This window comes from Grampus griseus (genome assembly GCF_964374135.1).
Source record: "Grampus griseus genome assembly, chromosome: 14".
In the NCBI taxonomy this organism is placed as follows: Eukaryota; Metazoa; Chordata; class Mammalia; order Artiodactyla; family Delphinidae; genus Grampus; species Grampus griseus.
Window position 1 is genome coordinate 50,401,529 of NC_139008.1, and position 24,836 is coordinate 50,426,364.

Below are 24,836 nucleotides of genomic sequence, written 5' to 3' on the forward strand. Positions count from 1 at the left end.
GTGATTGATTGCAATGTGCAGCAAGTTGAGAATCATCATTTTTGCAGACCCCTCCTACACATCACTTACTGAGGAAAGACTTTATGATACCCCCACCATCTCCCATCCCTCGTCATAGCTCTAGTATCACACTTCTTTCCTTCCCAGACATTATCAGAGATGACAGTTGGGATCTTGTATTTATTTACATCTTTATTTGACTGTTTGTTTGCCAGGGAACACTTCCGTTATTGCTTTGTTTGGTGAAACCTACAGGTACAATGACAGCACATAGTAGTCATTCAAAAGTCATTGGTTAAACACATTACTTTAATGAACTATAAGAAGCCAGTCTGTGAATTATGGCTTAAATGTAATGATCTAGGACAGGAGCTCTCAAACTTTAGCCCAAATCAGAATCACCTATAGGGCTTGTCAACATACAGCTGGCTATGCTTCAGCCCCGGGAGTTTCTGATTCAGTACTTCTGGGATGGACCTGAGAATCTGCATTCCTAAAAAGTTCCCAATCGATGTTGATGCTGTTGGTCAAGGGACCACGGTCCATAGGCTTCTGTCGAGAGGCAGCAAAAAGCAGTGACAAAAAGTATGACCTATAGCATAAGACTGCCTGGTTCAAGTCCCAGCTCTGTTACTCATTAACTATGTGGCATTGGAAAAGATGTTCAGTCTTCCAGATGCTACTAATTACGTGACAATGGGAAAAATGCACTCCTAAGTGCTTCAGTTTCTCCATCTGTAGAACAGAGAGAGTCCCAGAACCTGCCTTCTCAATTTGTTATAAGGATTAAATGAGTTAATGTTTGTAAAATTCTTGGAAGAGGGCTTGGCAGGTAGGAGGCCCTACATAACTTAAATATGTTCATACATGATGCTTTTAATGGTGGCATACTGATAACACTCCTGCAAACTGACCTTAAATTTTTAGTTCTACATATGAAAACTTTAAATAAACCACACACACACACACACACACACACACACACCAAGAATCACTATGGTCCAAATCTCAAAGTGTGATACATCAGATCAATAACCATCATAATAAATACCATTAATTGATCATCTAATCTGTGCTGATGCTTTGAGTGTATACTATTTTATTTTTCCAGATATGAAGTAGGTGTTACTGTTCCCAGTTAATATATGAGAAAACTGAGGCTCAGAAATGTAGTAACATTTGGGTAACTGAGCCAGAAAATCCTGAGTTATTAAAAATCTCTCTAGAAATGATCAGTAAGGAAGAGAGTTAGATGATGTACAATTCAAGACTCTTTCAATCACAAGTAACAGAAGTCTTAATCAAATTGGCTTAAGCAAAGAAGAGAATTACTGGCTTATGAGTCTAAAAATTCCAAGGTATCCTCCTTCAACTACAGCTGGATCCAGGGGTTCAAATGATATATTTATTCTGGATTCCACGCTCTCCCTCATTCTCTCTCATTCACTCTCTTCCTCCTGCTCATCTTCCCTCTTGGGCTCTCCTCTCTTTGCGTTCGCCTCATTCTCAATTAAGCCCTCCACCAACCACGTGACCCCCCCACAACAGATCAAAGCTGATGCCATCTTCATGGCAAAAAATCCCACAGAGCAGAGACTTCTCCTCCACAATTCAAGCAAAAGTTCTGGACTTTTGCTTCACTAAGCTTAGCTGAATCCCATGCCTATCACACACCAATCATGTAGCCAAGGGCACAGAACATGCTAATTCATCCTGCCAGGGTCACCTGTCCACCTTAGGTCTGGGGAAGTATCCTTCCCAGCTGGGTCAGGAGGATGGATAGTTGAGGAAAAATAATTCCTCAAAGGAAAATCAAAGGGCTGTTAGTCAAAGGAAGGAAATGGATGCTGATTTCGGAATCAACTATTCCTCACCCAGTCTACCGAGCTCATGGAAAGCCACTGAGCTGGAAGTCAGACCATCTGGGTCTCTCTTTCTCTGTGTTAGCTAGCTGTTGCCTTTGACAAGCCTGTCCGTCTCTCTCGGTTTTACTTTCCTCATCTGTTAAATGAAGGAATGGACTTGAAATTCTAGGCTTCCTCTTATCAGCAAAGTTCAAAGATTTCTATGTGCACACATCTTGTCAGCACAACTTGAATATGAGTACCAAAGTGGATTCACTTTTTTAAATTTTTTTTTTTTTTTTGCGGTATGCGGGCCTCTCACTGTTGTGGCCTCTCCCATTGCGGAGCACAGGCTCCGGATGCGTAGGCTCAGTGGCCATGGCTCACGGGCCCAGCCGCTCCACGGAATGTGGGATCTTCCCGGACCGGGGCACAAACCCATATCCCCTGCATCGGCAGGTGGACTCTCAACCACTGTGCCACCAGGAAGCCCCATTTTTTTAAATTTTGACTGGGAAAAGGAACTTAAAATGGACCTGGGAATCATGCAGCCAGGGAAGTAGGAAGATACAGGGGTGAATTAGTAGGAGATGTACACTGGTAGCAATGGTAGCCATCAAGCTCAGATTCAGCAGGTGAGCCAAAACTAGGGACACTATGCTAGCAGTTTAAAGAAAGGGTAGAAGAGACCAGAGGAGAGATGGGTCATCTGAGAAAAAGCATCTGGGAGATAGTGATGTTTGAGCTGAGTCTTAAAGGAAGGGTGTGGGATTGCTGTGTGAATGGAGAGGTAGGGACATTTCCACCAAAGGGAATGCATGAGCCACAAGGCATGGAGGGTAGACCATGGCCAAAGTTAGATGCCTGTGAGGTCGAGGGGTTGGAGAGAGATTCAGCTGGAAAGATAGGTTGATTTAAGACTGTGGAAGGTCTAGCAGGCCATGTTGGGAAGTTTGGACTATAGTCTGTTAATGGAGCATGAGAAGCAGGTAGCAAACAAGGAGGTCATGTCAACTACTAGGCATAGAGTGTCCAATATAATCCTCATCACAGTCCTGCTGAAATACTTCTTATCCCCATTTTACAGATGATAAAACTGAGACTTGTATAGGGTTGAATAAGATGCTTGATCAGGACTTCACTGGTGGTGCAGTGGTTAAGAATCCGCCTGCCAGTGCAGGGGACATCGGTTCAAGCCCTGGTCTGGAAAGATCCCACATGCTGTGGAGCAACTAAGCCTGTGTGCCACAGCTACTGAGACTGCACTCTAGAGCCCTCGCGCTACAACTACTGAGACCCACATGCCTAGAGCCTGTGCTGTGCAACAAGAGAAGCAGCCACCTCAATGAGAAGCCCCTGCACCACAGCAAAAAGTAGCCCCCGCTCACCGCGACTAGAGAAAGCCCACGTGCAGCAACGAAGACCCAACACAGCCATAATTAAATAAGTAAATAGTTTTTTTAAAAAAATGCCTAATCATTGGTGCACTGGAAATGAGTTGATGGAGTTGGAACTCTTACCCAGATCATCTGATGGGTTCGAAGCTAGGATTTCTTCCACTCTGCCCTTGACATCCCACCTTCCACCCCAGAGGAATGCTGCAAGGGTGGAATTCATCTCTCCACAGTAGGAACTTGGTTGTGACTGGCTGAAACATTAACACCCTTTTAGTGTCACCCATAACACTACCAACGTTTTTAGCAGTTAACTATGGCATTTCTCTCCCATCAGCCCAATAGGAATTATTTTTAACTCATGATAATGTGATGTTTGTGAAACTTGGTTAGTAACTAAGAGAGAAACCCTTGGCAATTTCACAAAGTGTCTAACTGGTTACTTCTGCAAAGAAGTCACTGAGTGAGGTTTCTGGAAAGAGGACAGGCTGTCTCAGAGAACAAGTATAACTCCAAATATAGAAATATACTTAAATCAAGTAAATTTTGTAATTGGACCAATGGACATAGGCCACCATCTAAGCTTGCCACCAAACATTATTAGGGGAAAAAAAGTTCCAACTCTTTGTCAGGCTCACAAGTGCTTAGATTGCCTAAGAATCAGGAGATTTAAATTCAGAGTTAGGAATTAGGGATGAAAATCTTGTCATAGGCATGATACTCATCGACTATCAGTTTTGAAAATTCACCTAACAGTCTCCTCTCTTCTTTTCCTTTAATTAGAAATTAAAATCAGGAGGGAATAAAAAGGTAATTCAGTTTTCCTTGCACTGCCAGACTGTGGAAATACAGGGGTCCACGTAATACTGTGAGTTTCTATCTTTTCCATTTCAAAAGACACAGTGAACACAAGCCTGTCCAAAGCCATTCTTTAAAAAGAGAACCCTCTACTTAAGGTGTTGATTCTGTATTTCTCAAAAGAATTGAAATTATCACCACAGTAAAACTTGATGTCCTAGCTCCAAAGATGTCATTTAGAAATTGCTCTTCAATTTGAGACATTTTTATTAAACCACGGCAAAGTTTGCAGTATAGTGAAAGTATAAGAACCTATAAAGGATTATGTCATCACCATGTCTTGTATACGAAGTGTTGGTTTTGGATTGCTAACAAATGTTCAAACTTTCTTAGGAAAAAAAAGAAAAAGAAAAACAAGTTGTGAGGCCAAGAGGATGAGTGGATTGAGTGTCAGCGTTTATGTTCAAGCAGCGTGGATGGGCTCCAGCCTGAGGTCACCTTAGAATTAAAATGGAACTGGTGGTCTTGCCTTGGCAGACAAGAGGCTATAACAAATCTATGACCACATACATACAGACACCACGGTCGCCAGCTAAACCACACACATGTGGCACAGAGAGCTCCAGTGAGGCAGTTACCAACAAAACTGAGATCCTTTTTCTTCCCTTTCTAGAAAACAGAGTAAATTTTATCCCTTCACACAGCAGTTAATGGAAACTCATCATAGTTAACAGATTAGATTGTCTTCTACCCAGAATTTAAATTAACCATATTAAATAGGTGGAGAAAGTTTATCCACAATAGAAAGCAAACTAGCTCCCATCAACCAATCATTTATCTGCCTACCAAAGTGATCGTTTCAAAATAAAATAGACTATCTTCCCGGTTATTTACAATAAAGACCTCTCTGCTTTTCTTAAATCTAATGAGTGAGCATGTTTCACACCCTCTGGGTATCCATTTTGGGAAGTCAGACTCAGTGGCCACCCCTGAAGCCATCAAGATCCAAGATGCCACTAATTAAAGCTTCAGAGAGGCCAACCACATATAGACCTTGGTAGATTGCTGAGCATCCCCTGGGAGGCAGGAGGAGAAGGAGCCCCACTGTGCATGAGAGGCCAAGGTGAGGGGTAGAGACAAGATCAATCGTGGTGGGCTGCCCATACGTTCATGTGGTGGATCCCAGGTTAGGGTGGATCTGGGGATTTAGTCCTTGCATCCACAGAACAAACAGCTGTAACTTGGAGAAGAAAGTGGGCTCCAAGTTCCTAACAAAGGTGAATGGGAGAGCATATCCTACCAAGACAAGGATGAGGGACTTATGAAATATTTGGAGGGTGGTTTCACCTGTGTCATTCCGTCAAAATTCTATAGGGTTTAAGTGGCTTCCCCTGGATCATGCAATGTATCAGTTATCTATTGCTGCCTAGCAAATGAGCCCACACTCAGTGCCCTAAAACAGCAACCTAAATTATTACTTATAAGGCTATGGGTCATCTAGGTAGTCTTGCTCTATTGAGTTTGGCTGGGTTCATTCAGCAAGTCATGGAGGCTGGATGGCCTGAACAGCATCAGTCTATGTCTGATGGTTGGATGGTTATCGGTTGGGGCAACAGAGGTGATTAAGTCACATGTCTCCCATCCTCCAGCAAGTTAGTCTTGACTAGGTCTCATGGTGTTAGCAGTGCTCCAAGAGAGTGAGCAGAGACATGCAAAGATTCTTGAGGCTCAGGCTTTACTTTTGCTACCGTTGATTGGCTAAAGCAAGTCTAAGGTCAGGGCAGAAAAATAGAAGCCACCTCTTGAAAGGAGTTGCTGCAAAGTTTCATTGAGAAGAAGGAGTTACAGAAAAGGGAAGACATGGGGCCATTTTTGCAGTCAATCTACCACATCCATGTAATCAGCAGTAATATTAGGAGCAAATATTCCTATTTCAAATTTCCAGACTCTTTCTGCTACCTCATACTAAGTTACATAAACTCTAACCCGTGACCTAATATGTATCAAGAAACGTTGAGCGTGGTGGCTTTTGATTTATACTCTCCAACTTATTACAAGCTTTTAGCATTTCATTGCTGTATGACTTTTTGCAAATTTCTTAACCAATCTATGACCTCTGTTTCCTCATTTATAAAATGGAGTTACTAATAGAGCCCTGCCCACAAGGCTATTGTCAGCACCAAATAATAGACATTAAGCTTTGAAAAAGAGATTGACACTTAAAGTGCTTAAAATATATCATCATCACCACAACCATCATCATCATCATCATCATCAATATTGACAAAATGAACTTCTAATCCATCCTTTTTTCCCTATTCACATCCTTCCCTGTATTACAAGGTCCTGGAACACAGATCTTTCTTACCCAACAACCAGTTTACCCTTTTTTCTGGCCCTGAACCCCTCCCGCATCAGCAGAAGACAGGTCAATCTTCTATCCTGACAACTTTCTGGACAGAGACATTTTTGCACTTAAATTCCCAAGTCAATCTTCAGGACTGGGGGCTGCCTGCCAGAAGCTTCCTGCCACTTCCCGTAGCCTGAACTCTAAGAGTCTGGGGTTTGCCTTGTTAAAATGTGGTAAAGGCTGGGATTCCTCAGGCCTGGGATCTAAGCTGGGGCCAAGACAGTTGTGGCCTACACTGGCTCAGGAATCTGTCCTGTTTTGCTGCCACCAAGAAACTGTGTGTATCTGTATACAAATACTTATGGGTGGGTGGGTCTTGCACAAGTACAAATTCACAAAAGGTCATGATTTGGGGAAAGGCTATTACACACATTCTGCTGTGAGGGCAATGATAATCAGGAAGTCATTCCCTAAGCAGATTTTCCCAGAAAAGCCTTATCTTAAAATTATAAACACAACCCCTAATAGAGTGGATAAAGAATGGAAGTTTTACCTGTCTGTCGCCCCTCTCAGGTCAATACAACAACTGCTATGAAAAACAACCTCATACTGTGATCCACATGAATGTGTATAGGGTACAGATTTATTTTTACCTTTCGTCTCTTATTTTTCTCTTTAATTAATATTTACTCTCGCTCTTTTTTTTTTTTTTTTTTTGCGGTATGCGGGCCTCTCACTGTTGTGGCCTCTCCTGTAGCGGAGCACAGGCTCCGGACGCGCAGGCTCAGCGGCCATGGCTCACGGGCCCAGCCGCTCCGCGGCATGTGGGATCTTCCCGGACCGGGGCACGAACCCGTGTCCCCTGAATTGGCAGGCAGACTCTCAACCACTGCACCACCAGGGAAGCCCCTTTTCTCTCTCTTTTTTAATTCAAAGGGAGCTTAGAGATTATTCCAGACCCTTGCTACTCAAAGTGTGGTCCTCTGACCAGTAATATCAGTTTCACCTAAGACTGTGTTAGATCTACCCCAGACCTATGGAACCAAATCTGGATTTTAACAAACACTCTGACTCTGATGCATATTGAAGTTTGAAAAACACTGGAGTAGGCCTGTATTTCTCTAACACTAGAATGTTACATAATCACCTAGAGCACTGGTTAAAAAACAGATTTATGGACCCTATGCCTAGAGATTCTGATTCAGCATATCTGGGGGGAGGCCCAGATTCTGTATTTCTGACAAACTCCCAGATGCTGGAGATGCTGATGGTCCAGGAACCAACTTTGAGAAGCAAGGACAAATGCCTTCGTTTCACAGTGGGGAAAAATGAGGCCTGGGAAAAATGGGTGGGCATGGTGCAAACTAAACTGCCCAACATCTTAACAATTATGTAGAAATCAAGACCAGACCCCAGTCTCTGGGTTTCCTTCCCAGAGCACTCTGAAGGAGATGCTGCTTTCAATCGGATTCTCAGTCTTTTCTTCTCCTTTTACATGACTTCCATATTCTCTTCTGCACCGTATGACCTGCAGCACCCTTTTCAATTTCTAACCGACAATTCCATTTTCTTAACCTATTTCAAAGCTAACTTTCATTTTACCCTCTGATTCTTTTTGAATCTTGGCAGAGGGCTGAAACATGTTGCTTAAGTAATATTTGTTGAATTGAACCCTCTTCTCTTAGTCCCTTTTTCTTTGATAAGTTCTTCCGTTTTAGCCTCCTTAGTCCTTCTTACTCTAGGTCATCATTGCCTTCTCAGAATTAACTCTGCTGTCTCTGTGTCTAGCATCTAACCTCCAATTTCTTCCTACCTTTTCCTCCTAATACATCTTCTCTTTTTATGCACCGGCCACAGGAACTGCTGTTTTGCCTGTACTTTCCCTCCAAGCTCCGTCAGTAAACATGAAGTGGTGAGTGGAAAGGAGGGAAAAAAATAACTTGACTTTGAGAAGAGTAGTTAAGATGTCTGAGGAAAGTAAACAGAAGCAAGAGTGCAGGCATTAAATCACTTTCCATTTGGACCTACACTAACACTGGCCACTGGATACTGACGTGCATGGTTCAGAATCAGAGAGGAAAAGTGAAAACTGAACAGAGCCGCACCTATAAGAATAGGTTACATGTCCAAAAACTATTCAGGAATACTTTAGTTAGAAGATACGAAGAATTCAAGTTGAAAAAGAAAAGGCAGAATTTAAAAATCCTTTGATGTATGTTGAATGGGGCTCCAAGACCAACCAAGGGCTCTAATTGGTTAAAAGTGCCCCCTTCCTTCCTCAGCACTGTATGTTGCCACCTCTAAAAACACTTGAGCCCTCAAAAGGGGAAAAAAAAACCCTTCTGAGTTGCCAGATTTGACAAATAAAAGTATAGGACAACCAGTAAAATTTGAATTTCAGTTAAACAATGAATAAATTTTACTATAAGGATGTCTCTAAAAGTACTGGAGGCATACTTGTATCAGACAATTATTTGTTATTTATTGCAAATGCAAATGTAACTAGCAGGGCTGTATTTTTTAATTTCAAAAAATTAAAAGTCCTTGGGACTTCCCTGATGGCGCAACATATGGGACTTCGTGCTCCCAATGCAGGAGGCCCTGGTTTGATCCCTGGTCAGGGAACTAGATGTCACATGCATGTCGCAACCGAGAGTTCACGTGCACCAGCTAAGGAGCCCGGGCCGCAACCAAGACCCATGCAACCATATAAATAAATGAAAAATTAAAAAAAAATAAAAGTCATTAAATTACAATTTTACCAGGGTTGAAAGTAGGCAAGTTATAGAGTAAGAGAAGGAATTTGAAGTCAATGTATCTGGCAGAGGACCGATAGACAGAACATATAAAGATATAAAGAACGTCTCCAAATCAATAAGAAAAAGAACATTTTTTTTTTTTTAATGGGAAAAGATTGGAATGTACATTTCTCAAAAGAGGATATCTAGGTGGTCAGGTCAAAACGTGCTCCATTTTGCCATTCATCAGGGAAATGAAAATTAAAACCCCAGTGAGATTCCATAATACCAGAATGAACAGACTATATCAAGTGTTGGTGAGAAATTAGAGCAACTAGAACGCTCATCTTCTGATAATGAGAGTATAAATCTGTGCAAACACGTTAGAAAACCACCTGGCAGTATGATTAAAACCAAACACATGTATATCCTGTGACCCAACTATTCTACTCCCAGGTATATACCCAGTGGGTATATATACATTTGTTGACCAGGAACAAAGTCACAAGTATTCATAGAGCACTAGTCATAATAGCCAAAAGTGAAAATTATATCTACCAAATATCTACCAGGAATAGAATCCACAAATTATGATGTGTTTAAACAATGAGATCCTCTTTAGCAATGAGAATGAACAATCTACAATAACACGCTCTGATATGGACCAATCTCACAGGAAAAAAATTTTGAGCACAAGAAGCCAGACACTGAAAAACATATACTCAAATGATTAATTTATGTAAAGTTTCATACACAGGAAAAACTAGTCTTTGGTGCTAAAATCAGAATCACAGTGGTTGGGGGCATGGAGACTTCAGGGGGTGGCCATGTTCTGTTTCTTGATTTAAGTGCTGGTTTGTAATCACTTTGCAAAAGTCATGGAGGTGCCCACTTATGATCTGTATCCTTTGCCAAATGGTGTACTTCAATAAGATTTACATTAAATCCTCTGAAAGAAATTACCGAGGAAAGACTGCTACCCTTTGACCCCAATCACGTTTGTGTAACAGGAATCAATATCATTATCATCATAGCCATCATCACCATAATTATATGCCCTTATGTGAGACTTTGCCATGGGCTAATCTCGCTTCTACCTATTTTGCTTACACCATCTCATTTGGTCTTTTTAATCCTCATAAGAACTCTATGAAGCAGGCATTATTCTTCCACTTTTACAGATGAAGAAGCAGAGGCTGAAAGGAGATTGGTAGTTTGTCCAGGGAAACACAATTTTTAAGTTGCAGAGGCAAATTTTGAAACCAGGATCTGATTCTAAAGCAGGTGCCCTTTTCTCTACAGGAGACCGTGTTAAATCTATAGGTAGAGACTGGAAATTCCAAAGGAGAAGAAGTTTAAATTTCTTTTCTCCACTGACTTTCTGGGTCCAAAGGTAGTACAAAACCCCAAATTTCAGTCCCCTTTTATGCTAAGAAACAGACATCTGACTTCTGGACTTAATTCAATTACCTAGAGTTAGTTGATAATTCCTACAATTAATTCCAAGTTGAACGAAGAAGGAAAAGTAAAGTCCCTTTTAGTACCGCAGTTATCTCTATCCATAACCAAGTAGCTAAGGAAAAAAAAAAACACTTGAACACTCAAGCAGCAAATCCTCCGATACAGTCCCAACAAACACACCATCAACTTCATTAAGTTGCATTTACATGTTCATAATGCAAGTTTTCGCCAATGCTTTTCAAATTTTAGGGTGAGCAAGAATCAACTGGAGAGCTTGTTAGAACAGATTTCTGGACCTCACCACAAGTGATTCTGATTCAATAGCTTTGAAGTGAGCCTGAGAATTCGCATTCCTAACAAGCCCCGCAGGTGATACTGATGCGGTTGGTCCTTGGACCACACATGGAGTAATTCTGCTTTATGCCCAGATAGACAATGTGGAAGAGACGCCCGCAACTGCTTTGTTTGAGAATTGATTTCTCTGTCCTTGTCACTAATATTTACAGCTACTACCTGGAGCTGGGTCCACATGACCATTTGAGAGACCAGCTGGCCTCCCCACCCATACCTCCACTCTCTGTGATCATCAGGGCCCTCTGACTTTATCATCGTTAGTGTCACTGTCACCCATTCGGTCTGTCACAATAAGATTATTGGCTGTGAGGATTCCTGAGCGCCTGTGCTCTGCCTGTCCTTGATCTTCTGTGAATTGCAAGACCTCCAAGGGTCCAAATTTCTCCACATGGTGATGTGCATGCTTGTTGCATATTGGTTTACTTTGCATAAATGCCAGAGGTTAAAAAACATACAGATCTGTAGGAATGAAAGTCATCCCTTAGAATTGCTTTGTAGTTTATTAATTTTGTTTTGGGTTTTTTTCCTAATCTGGGTATTTAAAGAGGAGAACAGGGCTTCCCTCGTGGTGCAGTGGTTGAGAGTCTGCCTGCCGATGCAGGGGACACGGGTTCATGCCCCGGTCCAGGAAGATCCCACATGCCACGGAGCGGCTGGTCCCGTGAGCCATGGCCGCTGGGCCTGCACGTCCGGAGCTTGTGCTCCGCAACGGGAGAGGCCACAACAGTGAGAGGCCCGCGTACCGCAAAAAACACAAAAAAAAAAAAAAAAAAAAGAAAAAGAGAACAAACCCACTACACTGTGTTGCAGATGAAGGACACCATGGAGTCCTGAAGCAACTCTCAACACCTCTCCTGTTTTCTACTCCCCTTCAGAAAGTCCAAAGCAGTTTTCCTCCATAGATGCTCAGCGCCAACAAATTATAGGTCTCTCCCCAAGAGTTTTGAATTGTTCTTGGTAGGACACCTGCTCAGTTCAGGGAAGCTTGTCTGTGACAAGCTTCCATATGACAAGACGTCGATCACATCATAACCTGTAAAGCACTGGGCTACAGGAAACAAGACCTTGCCTCTCCTTTCATACCCCACAGCCAGTTAAAAACTCAAGGTATTATATGGGGGGTGGAAGAGACCAGTCACTAGACCTTTGATCTTGCTCCTAGCTAGCTGTAACTTTTGGGAAAGACACTCAACTTCCCTTTCCCTTCAGTTGTAAATTAGGGACTATTTTAAGTGATCCCCAAGGTCCTTCCTTCTCCAAGAGTCTGTGAACCCATAAGCCTACAGACAAGAACCAAAGAAAACACCCTCCTTTCCAACTTACTCTTGGCACAAGTGGTGGTTTTACTCTAGGGAAATAGACCCTCATGATGTGTGGGCCACAGAGAGATGTCAGGCAAATAATAGGACAGAGGAGAAGAAATCAAAGACATAAAAGGCAGATACAATGCACCATCAGAGGAGAAAGCATTGTGTTTCTCTTTTTCCTTTGAAATCAATAGAGAATAAAAGCGACAAAATCCAAATTCCAACAATGTCAACCAGCAATCCCTTTGTCTGTTTACAGATTCTGTTGCTACAGTAGCAAACAAAAGTAGCCAGCTTCTTCCCAGGGACTCCTGGGTACGGAGCATCCATCAAATCACAGAGACACACCCACTATTCAAACCCAATTTGGTTAAAATGACTTTTTTATGAGAACTCATGAGAAAATGGTTGACTTCCAGCCCTTATGTTATCAGAGTTGTTTGACATTGAATTACATGGGCCTGGACTATAAATCTTAACTTCAGACTCACATGCAAGGCATTTGATGTGTCTGGGAACCTGCTGTAAGAAAGAAATTAGCTGTAAAACAAAGTAAAATGCCTGTTCCCATGGGAAGACTCTGCAGGACTGCTAATAGATCATGGGTTCATTTGGAAGACACTTGTTCCTTTGGTCAAACAGCAACTAATATTTTAGCTTTCCACTGCTCTGAACAGGAAATATGGTGCTAAGGGCCGATAGACAGGGTAAAGCATCATATTAATTACACGGTCGGTAAACATTTGCTCGCCCGTGTTTCCTGACGGTCTGAACACTTCCTGGTTGGAGATCTCAGCAATTCTGCTGCCCTCTGTTAACTGTTACTCTTGTATAAATGTCTGGGGAGATGGAGTGTATTTTCAGGGAACCCCACGATGAGAGGAGGATGGGGATACAGGGACTGTGGAGAGCAGCCCCTGCCTGCAAACCTGGGCCATGACTGCCACAGCCCACTGCCCCCAAGGATACCTAGGAAACTGTGGGGGGCGACTCGATGATTCGATGGCACTTGGACATTCTCTTTCCATTTTGGGGAGGGGTCAGGTGGATATTAAACAGGTTCATGTTGATTCTAAGGAAGAGAAGCAGCAAAGTGTTCTGGGAAAGAAGGTGTTAATCAGGTCACAACAGCTGCCATCTACTCCCCTCTGCTTGGAAATCTCTCCTCTGGGGTAACTGCGGAAGATGGACAAAGACGATACCCACCTGGAATTTCTCTTTGAAGCAGTGTTTCTCCAGGTGTGACACTGGACCAGCAGCCTGGGCATCCCCTGGGAACTTGTTAGAAATGCAGAACTTCAGGCCCCGTCAGAAACCCTTGGGGTAGGGCCAGCAATCTGAGTTGGAACAAAGGCTTCAGGGGCTTCTAATTCCACTAAAATCTGAGCATCGCGGCCATCAAAGGATTCTCACATACCTGCTGTATAGAGGCCAGGCCGGCCTCATACCCACAGTCTGCCATGATCTCCAAGGCCCTCATGATCTGCTGCAAACCACACACTCCAGTCATGAATCCACTTTATTCCTACCTCTTTGAGGCCTGGTTTAATCTCTCTTTGAGGACTTTGCCTAGAAAATTCTGATGCCTGGCTCCTTCAACTCACTCATGTCCTGTTCAAACGTCACACATTTTGTGAAGTAGTTCCCACCAGAGACACTCCTTTAAGTATCTGCCAACAGACACTGCCCAGCATTGTCCATGTAGCCACTTACCAAGATTGGAGGTGACCTTGTCTATGAGTTTGTTTCTAAGTTGATGACCCTTTCTCCCCACCTAAAGTGTGAAGCCCCATTAGAACAGGCACCCGGATTTGCTATGCCCACTATTCCATACCTGCCCCCTACACTTCTAAAAAGTCTAGTGTGACCTCTCCTCCATGCATTCTCAAAACTTATTCTCATTTGTCAATTATACTTCCATAAAGCTGGGGGAATAAACACTCTATTCACATTAAGGTATAAATCAACGCAAATGGAAAGGAGACAAAACATTTACACTAAGAAAAATAAAAAACAATTTAAATTTCAGGTCTCATTTAATAAGTACTGTGTAGTCTTTTAGATACTGGGGAGAGTCAAGTGGGCCCCTAAAATAGCACCCCTTGAGGACCTAAAGAAGAACCTGTCATGTTTTAGATTAGATGTAGCGTCTTCTGGAAGAAATATTTCCTTTACCATAAGCAGAAGACTGCCTTTTCTCTAAGAAATTGTATCTGTTATGTGCTTATAGGAAAATCATAATCAAACTTCAGTGCCTAAACTTACTTACTCTATATCTAATTGTGCTATGTCTTCATGTTTTTTTTTCCTCTCTCCCTATTTTATCTTCATGTATCTTTCTCAAAGCTCAACATAGAGGCAGAAACCTGGACGTGAAAAGGTGTGCATCTAAACAAACCCTCTGTGACCCTGAAGATCCAGAAGCTCATTCACAATGGAGCAGGTTACTTTTTGGTCTTTCAACAGAAGATGCCTGAATGTCATTACCTTTACCTCCACAGCCATGTAAATGCTTCCCAGAGGCATTAGAGTCCCTCACTGCCTACAGAGATGGAGGAATAAAAGAGATGACAGTGCATTTAGAAAGAGGCAGACAATGCCCGTGGCTGCTCCATTACTCTGTCATCAGAGATATGAGCGCGAGACTGGGTGCCGAGCATTAGCCCGTGGAGCCTGATATGAGTTCATGAGGCTGGAATTCAAAACACTAACCAGCTGTGGGAACCCAGAGAGAAGCCTGTCACACTGAATGGTATCCAGATTAGAGCTGTGAGAATTTGGGAAAACCCTTCTCGCTAAGTAAGTTTACTTCTTCATCTTTCTTTCTTGTTTTAAGTGTGCAGTGTTTGCTAGAATCCTGAACCTATAGCCACACGTATGAATAATGACAAAAGGCAACTCTAAAAATATTTTTGAGGCAATCAAGGAAATGTTAACACTGACTGGATGACCTTGTAATTCTAATTTTTAAGTGTGATAATAGCATCAGGTTTATGAAGCAAAATCACCGTAACTCTTTAGAGATGTTTATTGGGGAATGTAGAGGTGGGATGAAATGACATCTGGAATTTGCTTTAAAATAATTCAGGGAAAAAAAAGAGAGAGGGAAAGGAAAAGATTACACAAGTATCACAAACTCTCAGTAATTGTTGAATCTGGGTTGGGTTATTGGATCAATAGAATATACTCTTTCCTTATGAAAGTATGTTTGAAAATAAACATAATAAAATTTTATTCTAAAAAAGGAAAAAGAAATAATGCCAGACCAAAGGCAAAGTTATTTCTTAAATAATGTGAAAATATTTTTATAGCTAAGGATTTTCTCAAGGCCAGCCCCTGTCAAATACATAATCTGCAAAGTCAAAAAAATGAGAAATACATGTTCTTAGGTGCTCAGGTCTTAAGAACATCCTTCTGTGGTTTATGCATTGATAGGAGCAGGAAAGAAGCTTAACTAAATGGACCAGAAATTTAAAATGACACATTGCTTTATTTGGTACTTGATTGTTAATTACTGTTCATAGCTGTGGCCGTAATGCAAATAGACCAAGAGGGAGATTTGTAGGGGGCGGCGGGGTGGGGGGGGACAGGGGGAGAGGAGCGTCCCAGATTCTACTGGTATTTTTCTCATGAGTCCCTGTGTAACTTTCAATTAACTCTCTATGCTTTAGTTTCCTCATCTATAAAATCATAGCGTTGCATGACATGAGAGCTAAGTTTTCTTTCAGGGCTGAAAGTGCAAATTCCAGATTACATTAGCAAATCTGCTTCAGTAACATGAGAGATAAAAAAAAGGGCAAGTTCTAGATATGAACTGGCAAATCAGGAGACAGCAAATTTATTAAACTCCTATTGAATTCTCGACATAGGAAACCCAAGTGTATCAACATTTGCTCTTAAGAAAATCTAGTTGGCAAATGAAGAAATATGGAAAATAAACAGGTTCCAAAAGCCATCTTAGCCACAGTGTAGTTCTAGCAAGAAAAAAAAATCTGCCAACTCAAATATTTCATGCATTTGTTTTCCTAACACAGAAAAGAATGGATATAAATCACCTTTACTTATGCATCAAAGATGTTCTAAAATAAATTTTGTTTCCTTCACAAAGATTGAAAACTGTATGAAAACATGTATTTCTACTGAAATTAAATTATTTTAAATGAGAGAACTGAGAGGGCAGAACTGACTTTACAAGACCACCCAACCCATTCATTCTCTTATATTCTTCCTTGGAAAGCTTAGCAAGTGTCAGAGTTGCAAATATGTGACTGATTTCAGAAAGATACCCTACTTGGAGGCTGCATTGGATGTACAAGCTAGAATCCATTTTATTTTAGGGTCTTGCTGTCTACAAGTTGGTGGCTTCCATATTTCTTTCACTTCTGGCTACTTTATTTCAAATGTGAAGTTGTTGAACCACACATCATCAAGTTTGCAGGACTGCTGTTGCTTCCACTGGAACAGTTACTGATAGATCTCTTTATGCATATAATTTTTTTTAAGTAGTTGATTGTGTTGCCCTAAGATTTATATCATAAAAATGCTTAGGCAACCTAAGTCTCCTGTTTCAGTAGACGTGCTTCATTTAGATTTACCTCTGCATTTAGAATCTTGCCCTTCTTTCTTCATTCAAATCATCCTATTGCTTTCCAAGAGCCATCCATGAAATACTGGGGAATGGTGGCTGAGCAAGGGGGAAAAAATCATATTATTCCTCTGAGAAATCTTGAAAAGAGTAAAGAGAATTTTACTCCTTCCAGTGTGCTCTATTAACTTAGCTATCATTTATTAACAAACATAAAAAACACAAAGTGATGGCATCTATATTTGATGTATGTCAATAGTTTTGCATTTTGCAAGGTTGTTGCCAGAAAAAAAAATCTTTTTTTTTCCTTAGAGTGATTTTTAAAGAATTTTTCTGAATTCTGTATTTCCACTTTCTGATCTTCTGAGACCAATTGTTTCCCCAGTCAGAAAATATATCTCCAATCTCAAAATAAGCATTAGTGAAAAGAAAAAGATTCAACATATATTCAACATACATATTTTAAGGTAATTCTTTGAGAATGGATCAATTTGATGAAGTTGGTCATAATTATATTTGATTCCATCTAATTTCTGTTTTACAGACATCCTATGAAAATTGTGAGCTTCAGAAAAATTATTTGTGCCACCAGATAGAAGGTATGTCTTCATTCTTAGCAGTTTTACTACCAAATGTAAAATAAGGAAATAGTGTTGGCTTTATGAGTTATCTAAATCAGAGATTCTCAATCTTGAGGCTACTTCAGAATTGCCTGGAGGATTAGTTAAAATACAGATCCCACCTCCAGAACATCTAATTCCAAAGTTCTGGATTGGAACCTTAGAAATTGCATTCCTCGCAAGTTCTTGGGTGATGTTGATACCTATACTGTTGGTCTGGGGACCACACTGATCTAAGTATATGTAGCATAGATGCTTGAATAACAGGAAACTATAATCACTCCATTCTGGTCTATGGAGCCTCAATCCATCTAAACATGTGACAGGTGGGTGGGTTAGAAAGGAGCCTCCACCTACACATTTTGGAAACCAAACGCTGAATGTAGATAATCCTTGGTATAAACAGAATCACCCTAAGTTTGAGCTCAGCTATAACAGAGTGCAGTTGACTCAAAAATAGGTAAGATATTGCTTACTATTCAGTCTAAGAAAGTTCATTTGGTCACCACATACGTAATCCTGGCTATGCAGGTACACAAAGCATCAAGAATTTATTTTTTGGTTCGGGGGGAGTATTTTGGTGTTTTGGTTTGTCCCCCTCACCCAGAGTGTCATTAGCAGGACAACAAAGCTTCTTTAAAAAAACTCTGAAGTTTCAGGGTGTGATCTGAAGTTCCACTGCTGTGACCCAAGGAAGTGAGGTTCACCACCTCACTGTCACCCTTGACCTCTGTGGACGATCAGTTCTGTCTTTATCACCTCTGGGTCCTCGAGCATCCTTGTTGGCCCAGGCCTCTGCTTTCGTCACTGGACCCTCTGGATGTCCCCTCATACTAAGGTGATGATGGCAACAAGCATAAAGAAGTCTTTCAATAGTGATTTCCTGTATCTCGCTTATCCCAGCTCAGAAAAATCTTGCTATTCAAATGAACTGGCGTCACAGATGCGATGGTAGAAGGAAGGGGTGGGGGAGGGGAAACAGGATGGGGGAGGGGAACCCCTTTCAAAAGCTCTCCCTGTGAGAAGAGGAGACAGGAGCAGGAAAAGGAGGAGCCCAAGACTGGCTATTTTTACAATGAAATGCAGAGCCCTTTGGTCCCCTCTCCTCTTTCTCTCAAGCCCTCAGAACAATTTGCCAAAGGCATAAATCGCCCAGGCACTTCATTCTGTCTGCATTTTCTCTGCACTCTAACTAGCAAGCAGGTACAGCCAAAGCCATGTGGGCAGAAACATGGGCTTTTCCCTCAAAATCTGCAACCTCCTTTCACAAAGCTCTCTTCCGGATCAAAGTGTCGCCTCCCAAATGATGTTGCCCAGGGAGGGATGCAGGAGGGAAGAGGAAGGTTTGGGGTAGACCTTGAATCTTGACACACAAGGGGTCAACATGGTTCCTGTCCCAGCAGAGGGAACAACTCGTGCCTATGGAGGAAGGCGTGGCGTCACCGCTGTAGGTCCCATGTTGAAGTGGCCAGTTGACTGAGGATGCAGATGGCATTTTAGCAGCTCTCCGGGGGCATGGAGGGGAAGAATCATGATAATGACTGTGCCAAGCTAATTGAAGGAAAGAGAAAATTAGCCCTGGTGTTGATACAGGCACGTCTAGGACAGGACAAAGGCAACTCTCAATTTACCTTCTGTCCTACTTACTCTTGCACTAAAAGGGGTGTTATCTGTACCAGGGAAAAGAAATGATGCCTGTGTTAACACTTGTTGCCTCTGTTTTATTTTTAGGCTCTTCCATCAGAGAAAGGAGAGCGGGGCCAGTTGGACTTCAGACCTCAGACCACGCTTGGTTTTCTCAGGTTTCCCTGTACACAAAGGGAAATTTTCCACAGAGGCCCAGCCAGGAGGTACAGCTAGATCTTGGAGTGGCCACTGAACCTGGGCATGTGAGCTTGGTTATCTGTCCCCAGTGGGCTCTGTATCATCAACCCATTTGAGTTTCCCATCCTGTTGGTGTTTTTTCCCTGCTGAGGCAATGCTTAGGTATAAGAAAAAAAAAAAGAAAGAAAATCAAGATGGTGTGGCCCAGCAAAGAAAAAGTACATGGTTCCAAGACCAAAGATATTGTCTCTGGTGTAAATGTTAGTACAATGATAGGATACTAGCAGTGGGAAGCCAGCACTCAGGACTCCCTGGGACATGCCTGCCTGTGTTTTCCTTATTTTGTGGAGGAAATGCAGCTATTACCTGCACCCCCTGGAAAGTCTGGGAACTCCAATGGCAATCAGTCTAATCTGCTTCAATCATGAAGAGGGTGCCAGTCATGCTGGCCACAGGGGAGTCCACCAGACAGCTCTGAATTCTAGAGAGAGAGACATAGCCAAAGGCACCAAGGGTACTGGTTTCTAATCTCCCTGGCCAGTCCCAGACCCCCTACAGCATTGTTTGCCATAATGTACTACTTAATATTTTCTTCACAACTATTTTTTGCTTAAATCAAGTCACTGAAAATAAACAAACAAACAGTAAATCCTTGTGGAACAACATGGAAGTAGAAATGGAAACCATGATTCCATGGGATACAAGAAGTATGTAAGAAACTCCAATGGAACTTAACAGAAAATCAGCAGCATTTATACCCTAAACAGAAGTCTTTCCTATCCCAGACTCTGAGTCTGAGGCCTGCTTTTCCTCCTTTCAAAGGGAGACCCACAAAAGTTAGAGAGCTGATGGGGATGTGTTAGCAGCAAACGGAGATTATCTACCTAATCAGAAGAAATGAAAGAGGCTGAAAAGAAATCTTACCATGGGATATAAAGTTATCCAGTTTTGTCAGTATCCCAAATAAACCATTTCAAGAAATAACAAAGGCAGTGTTTTTCAAACATTCTTCAGCCGTGATCCACTGAAGAAGTGGGCTGTATGTTGCAAACTACACACACACACACACACACACACACACACACACACACCCCTTTGCATACTTACCCTTACCAAGGGTGGTGTACTGTGATACTTTTGTTCTATTTAATTTTAAATGCTGGTTATGACCTTCAGGTGTGTTATTAGCCACATTTAAAAAAAAAAAACACCACTGCTTTAAACTTTGGAAAACATCAGTTACACTCAAGCCATGAGCCCATTCAATGTAGAAATCTCCACATTATCCAGTTACCCAAAAACTGCTTGTTCAGCACACTTGATCAATTTGTTAAAATATTCTTCAGCATCCTTTTTCTCCTGCTAAAATAGGTAACCTTTGTCCTGAGGCAAATTGTCAGTGATTATAGCTCACAGAGAATATCAGATGTGCCTTGTGCTTTATTGCAAGAGACACACCATAAAAGCAAAAGGACTAAATTGAATCTTGACCCAGCTGGATATCTGGGAAATAATTTTTTTTCCTGCTAATTTGGTCCTCACAATGAAAAGGATACTATAATCAGAGTGTACCTGTCATGTATGTTGGTGATGAACATAGAAGAAGAAATAGTGATTTCCGCCTTTCTACTGAAGCACCTCAAAGCGCTTACTTGTGAAAGCTCATCTGTGACGGGAAGTGGCTGACTCAGAAGTGATGCGTACAGCAGACGCGTTGGGTTGGAAGGGGGCAATTCTTGCACAGCCACTGCTCTGACCACGTGGCCACACATGGAGAAATGACACCGTGCACCGTTGTACCACTGGCCTTGCCAAAGAAGGACTAAAACTGAAGCATATCCTGGACAACACAACTTTCTTCTGGCATAAAATCCTGGGAGAAGATTGCAACACTTGTAGTTTTATCACTTAGAGAACAATCTCAGGGAATTTCATCTGGGGATTCTGGTTTTCCGCTTTGTGGAACAACAGATGTATTGGAATCTTATTTTTAGATTCTTTTGATCATACACCATTGTTCTTAACTCAAAATGCCAGGCATAAAATTATATAAAGGGCAAGACAATGCAATTGATTACCATCCTGTGTTTTATCCCCAAAATAACTTCAATAAAAATAACTTGTATTATGAAATCCAACTATATGCCATGGGCTGGACTAAGCACTTTCTTGGCATTTAACTCTTTTAATCCTAATATTACCTCTATGATGTAGGTATTATTGTCACCAAGTTACAGCAGAAGGAACTTGGGCTCAGGGATATGAAGTGAATTTTCCAAGGTCCTGCAACTCAGCATCAGACCCACAGCTGACTTAAAGCCAATGCTCTTCACCCCCTTTCTGTATTCTCATGCTCCCACAGGTAACACGGCAAAGATCACAGCATTGGGATAGAGGGTTATTAACGCAGCTCTCATATGAGGACTCAGCTAGAGGGTAAAATGCTTTACTGAGCGCAGGAGTGTGACGGTTAAGTGGGTGAAAGAGCTTTTACAAAAACCTTCACTGTCTCTCTATTACCACAGGACCCTTCCATCAGCTGCTGCCCCTGACTTTCCCTCCCCCACCAACAGACATAACATGGCAGCTTTCAAATATTTCAGGAAAGTGGTTCTCAACATGTGTCCCCAAGACGAGAATCAGGAATGTCACCTGAAAACATGGTAGAAATGCAAATTCTTATATCCCACTTGTTTTAATACAGATTTCATTACTATTGAGGTAGGGTAAGGTCAATAGATCAGGAGATAATTGACATTAAAAAGGTACTTTGTTATACTCACAGATACTAAGAGGAAGGGGCAGGCCATGCCATGGAGAATACCAGGGTCCTTCAGGAGATGGGGAGGGAGAACAGATCCTTTCTTGTGGTTTCTGCGAGAAGGAACAGAAGAGGCAGGTATATGGATTTAGGATTAGCTAATTTGAATAAGTTCAGCAGGCTCTGGGACATAGGAACTGAGCCCAGTTGTCTGGTATCTGACCCTGGGATGATTAGGGCAGGTGGGTGGTGGCCCAGAGTGTGAAATCTTGATAAATAAGGTGATTGCGGCGTGGGTGCTGGCTTTAGAGGTCTGCATTTGAAAGGCATGCTCAAGGGCACGTTGTTTACTGTCTCTAGGAATTGGCCAGCACAGAGAGGTCCCTCGGGGTCAGCAAAACTCCAGAGGTCAAAGCATCAGAACACAGAAAATACAAGTGCTGGTTATTACACAGCGGTAGGCCTACTGATCCAAAACTCTGAGCACTGGGCCAGGAGTCTCTCTTTTCCCACTTCCTCATGAGTGACTCTGGTGCACATTACACTTTAAGATCCACAGCTGCAGGATTTACTCTCCTGTGTTCCCCCTAGCACAGGCAGCAGTAAGCATGTAGTACAGACCTGAATTTTTCCTTTTCTCGAAACTTAGCAACTTTAAGTATAGATATTAAATGTATATCCATAGGCTATTTGAAGAAACTATGTTTAAAGGCATTGAATAAACAGGAAGATTTCATATAATACCCTCTTTCTTCCTTTGTGTCCCCAAAGCAGCTGAGTGTCTAAATTAGAATAAAGACAACCAAAGTTTTCAATAATAAATAGCACACTGAGACACTCTAGTGTACCCTTTAAAACTTGATGTTTAATCTTCAGAATGATCTGAAAGACAGCTTTGGGGACAAGGGCATTAGATGGACTTTACAGTTTCACTCTAGAAAGGTCCATATAATTTGTTTTTCTAGCATTTTCCATAAACTTTGAAGCACCTGCTTCTATGTTTGGTCAATGACAGAAATTGTGGGTAGTTTTATGTATATTGAGAAGCTTATAGAATCCAACTTGTCACTCCCAAAACTTTTAAGTCCATGTTTTAGAAATAGATTGATGTTGAAGAGAGGGAAAGACAGAAAACTCATGACCCAGTCCTAGCTGTGCTTTAATTAGTCATATGATCTTGGGCAAGTGAATACATCTCTCTGGGCTTTTGTTTTTCTCATCTATGGTGCCAGGGCGCTAGATGAGAGGATATTTCAAAGCAAATGTGATTCCATCTAAATATAGAGGCAGAGAGAAACTTCTCATGAGAAAAATCCTTTGAAAGAGATAATGTATTTTACTACAGTCAAATAGGAATAAACTTTTCTACCTACTGTAAGCTCCAGAATCTTAAGTGCAATCATTACTTGAGACACCCTGATCTACATGTCTGTCTATAATAGGAGTTCTCAATCTTGGCTACATGCCAGAATCATCTGGGGGCACTTTAAAAATGCCAGTGTCTGGAAACAACTCCCAGAGATTGTTCTTGGGTGTGTCTCAAGCAGTAGAATTTTTAAAAGCTCCTTGGGTGACTCTAATATGCAACCAATGTTGAGAAGCACCTGCCTATAACAAGCTCTGGAGCATCCTTTAAATCAGAGAAGAGCACAGAGAGATGGTTAGTTCTACAGCTATCTGAACATGCGGGGGGTGCATGCGGAGGATACCATGAGTTTGGCCTCATCCCTGTAAAGACAGGGACAGTGGGTAGAAACTGATTTCATGAATGATCCTCTGAGACAAGGAACAGAATTACAGAGTAGGTAATAACCAGAGTCTCCCTTCCTCTGGTAGGAAACAGAAAGGTTATTTAGTTTAAGGAGTTTAGGAGAAAGCACATCTGCTGAAATGTTAAGTGTTCTCACAAAGGGTGATAACAGGGGGGTCTTGTAAGTTCCAGTCTATGTGGTAGTCTGCAGGCAGCAGAGGGTCTAGAGGATTTGCCAGAGCAGGAGAAACTACCAGAACTTTGAGCATTTTTGTGAGACACCAAACAGAACACTAGGATCTTCCTGAAATGCAGGCCTGAGGAAGAGAGGGATGAGATTTCCATAGGGCTGAATTCTTGGATTATACAGATGAAGGTGAGAGCAGTGTCTATGACTCCAGTTCTCTACCCTTCCTGTATCCACATCCTTTACCAGGTAACCTTGTACTGTCTTCTCACTCTCCCTCTGAGCCTTGTGACTTGGGCAAATGGGATGCAAGTTAGTTGCAATTTGTTGTTAGCAGACAGTATGCAAGCAGAGGGCTGAAAAAATCGCTTTTGCATTTCCACTCCTACTCTTGCATCTCTACCTTTGCCAGGTGAACGTGCCACCCTAGATCTGCTGACAGTCAACTGATCCCAAGACACATGAGCAAGGCCAGCTGAGGTAGATGGACTCTAGGGTGACAATCAGTGATTCCCAATTCCTGGAGTTCATAGCTTTATGAATCCCCTTCCCTTGAGTGTGAATAGACTTGTGACTCCTTTCTAACCAACAGAGTATGGTAGAAATGATGGAATGTCACTCACATGACAATATTAGTCATACAAGACTCCATCTCAGTAGAGTCACTCTTGCCCTCCTGCTGGCCTTGAAGGAGGAAGCAGAAATGTGTGCAATGTGGAGAGGCTCATGTGGCAGGCAAAAAAAAGGGGGAGGTCTTTAGGAACTGAGGGCCTCACTGCTACAGCTTTAAGGAACTGAATTCTGCCAATAAACTGAGTGAGTTTGAAGTATACTCTTCCCCAATCAAACCTCCAGATGAAAGC

At 41.9% G+C, this 24,836-nt stretch overlaps 1 long non-coding RNA gene across 1 annotated transcript; it reads left to right on the plus strand.

The window, feature by feature from the left end:
• The first annotated feature begins 14,923 nt into the window (after positions 1-14,923).
• On the plus strand, positions 14,924-21,385 carry LOC309832031. The gene is made up of 3 exons (XR_014297665.1): positions 14,924-15,045; positions 17,376-17,430; positions 19,183-21,385. It is a non-coding gene; the product is annotated as an uncharacterized lncRNA (long non-coding RNA).
• Positions 21,386-24,836: the final 3,451 nt, after the last annotated feature.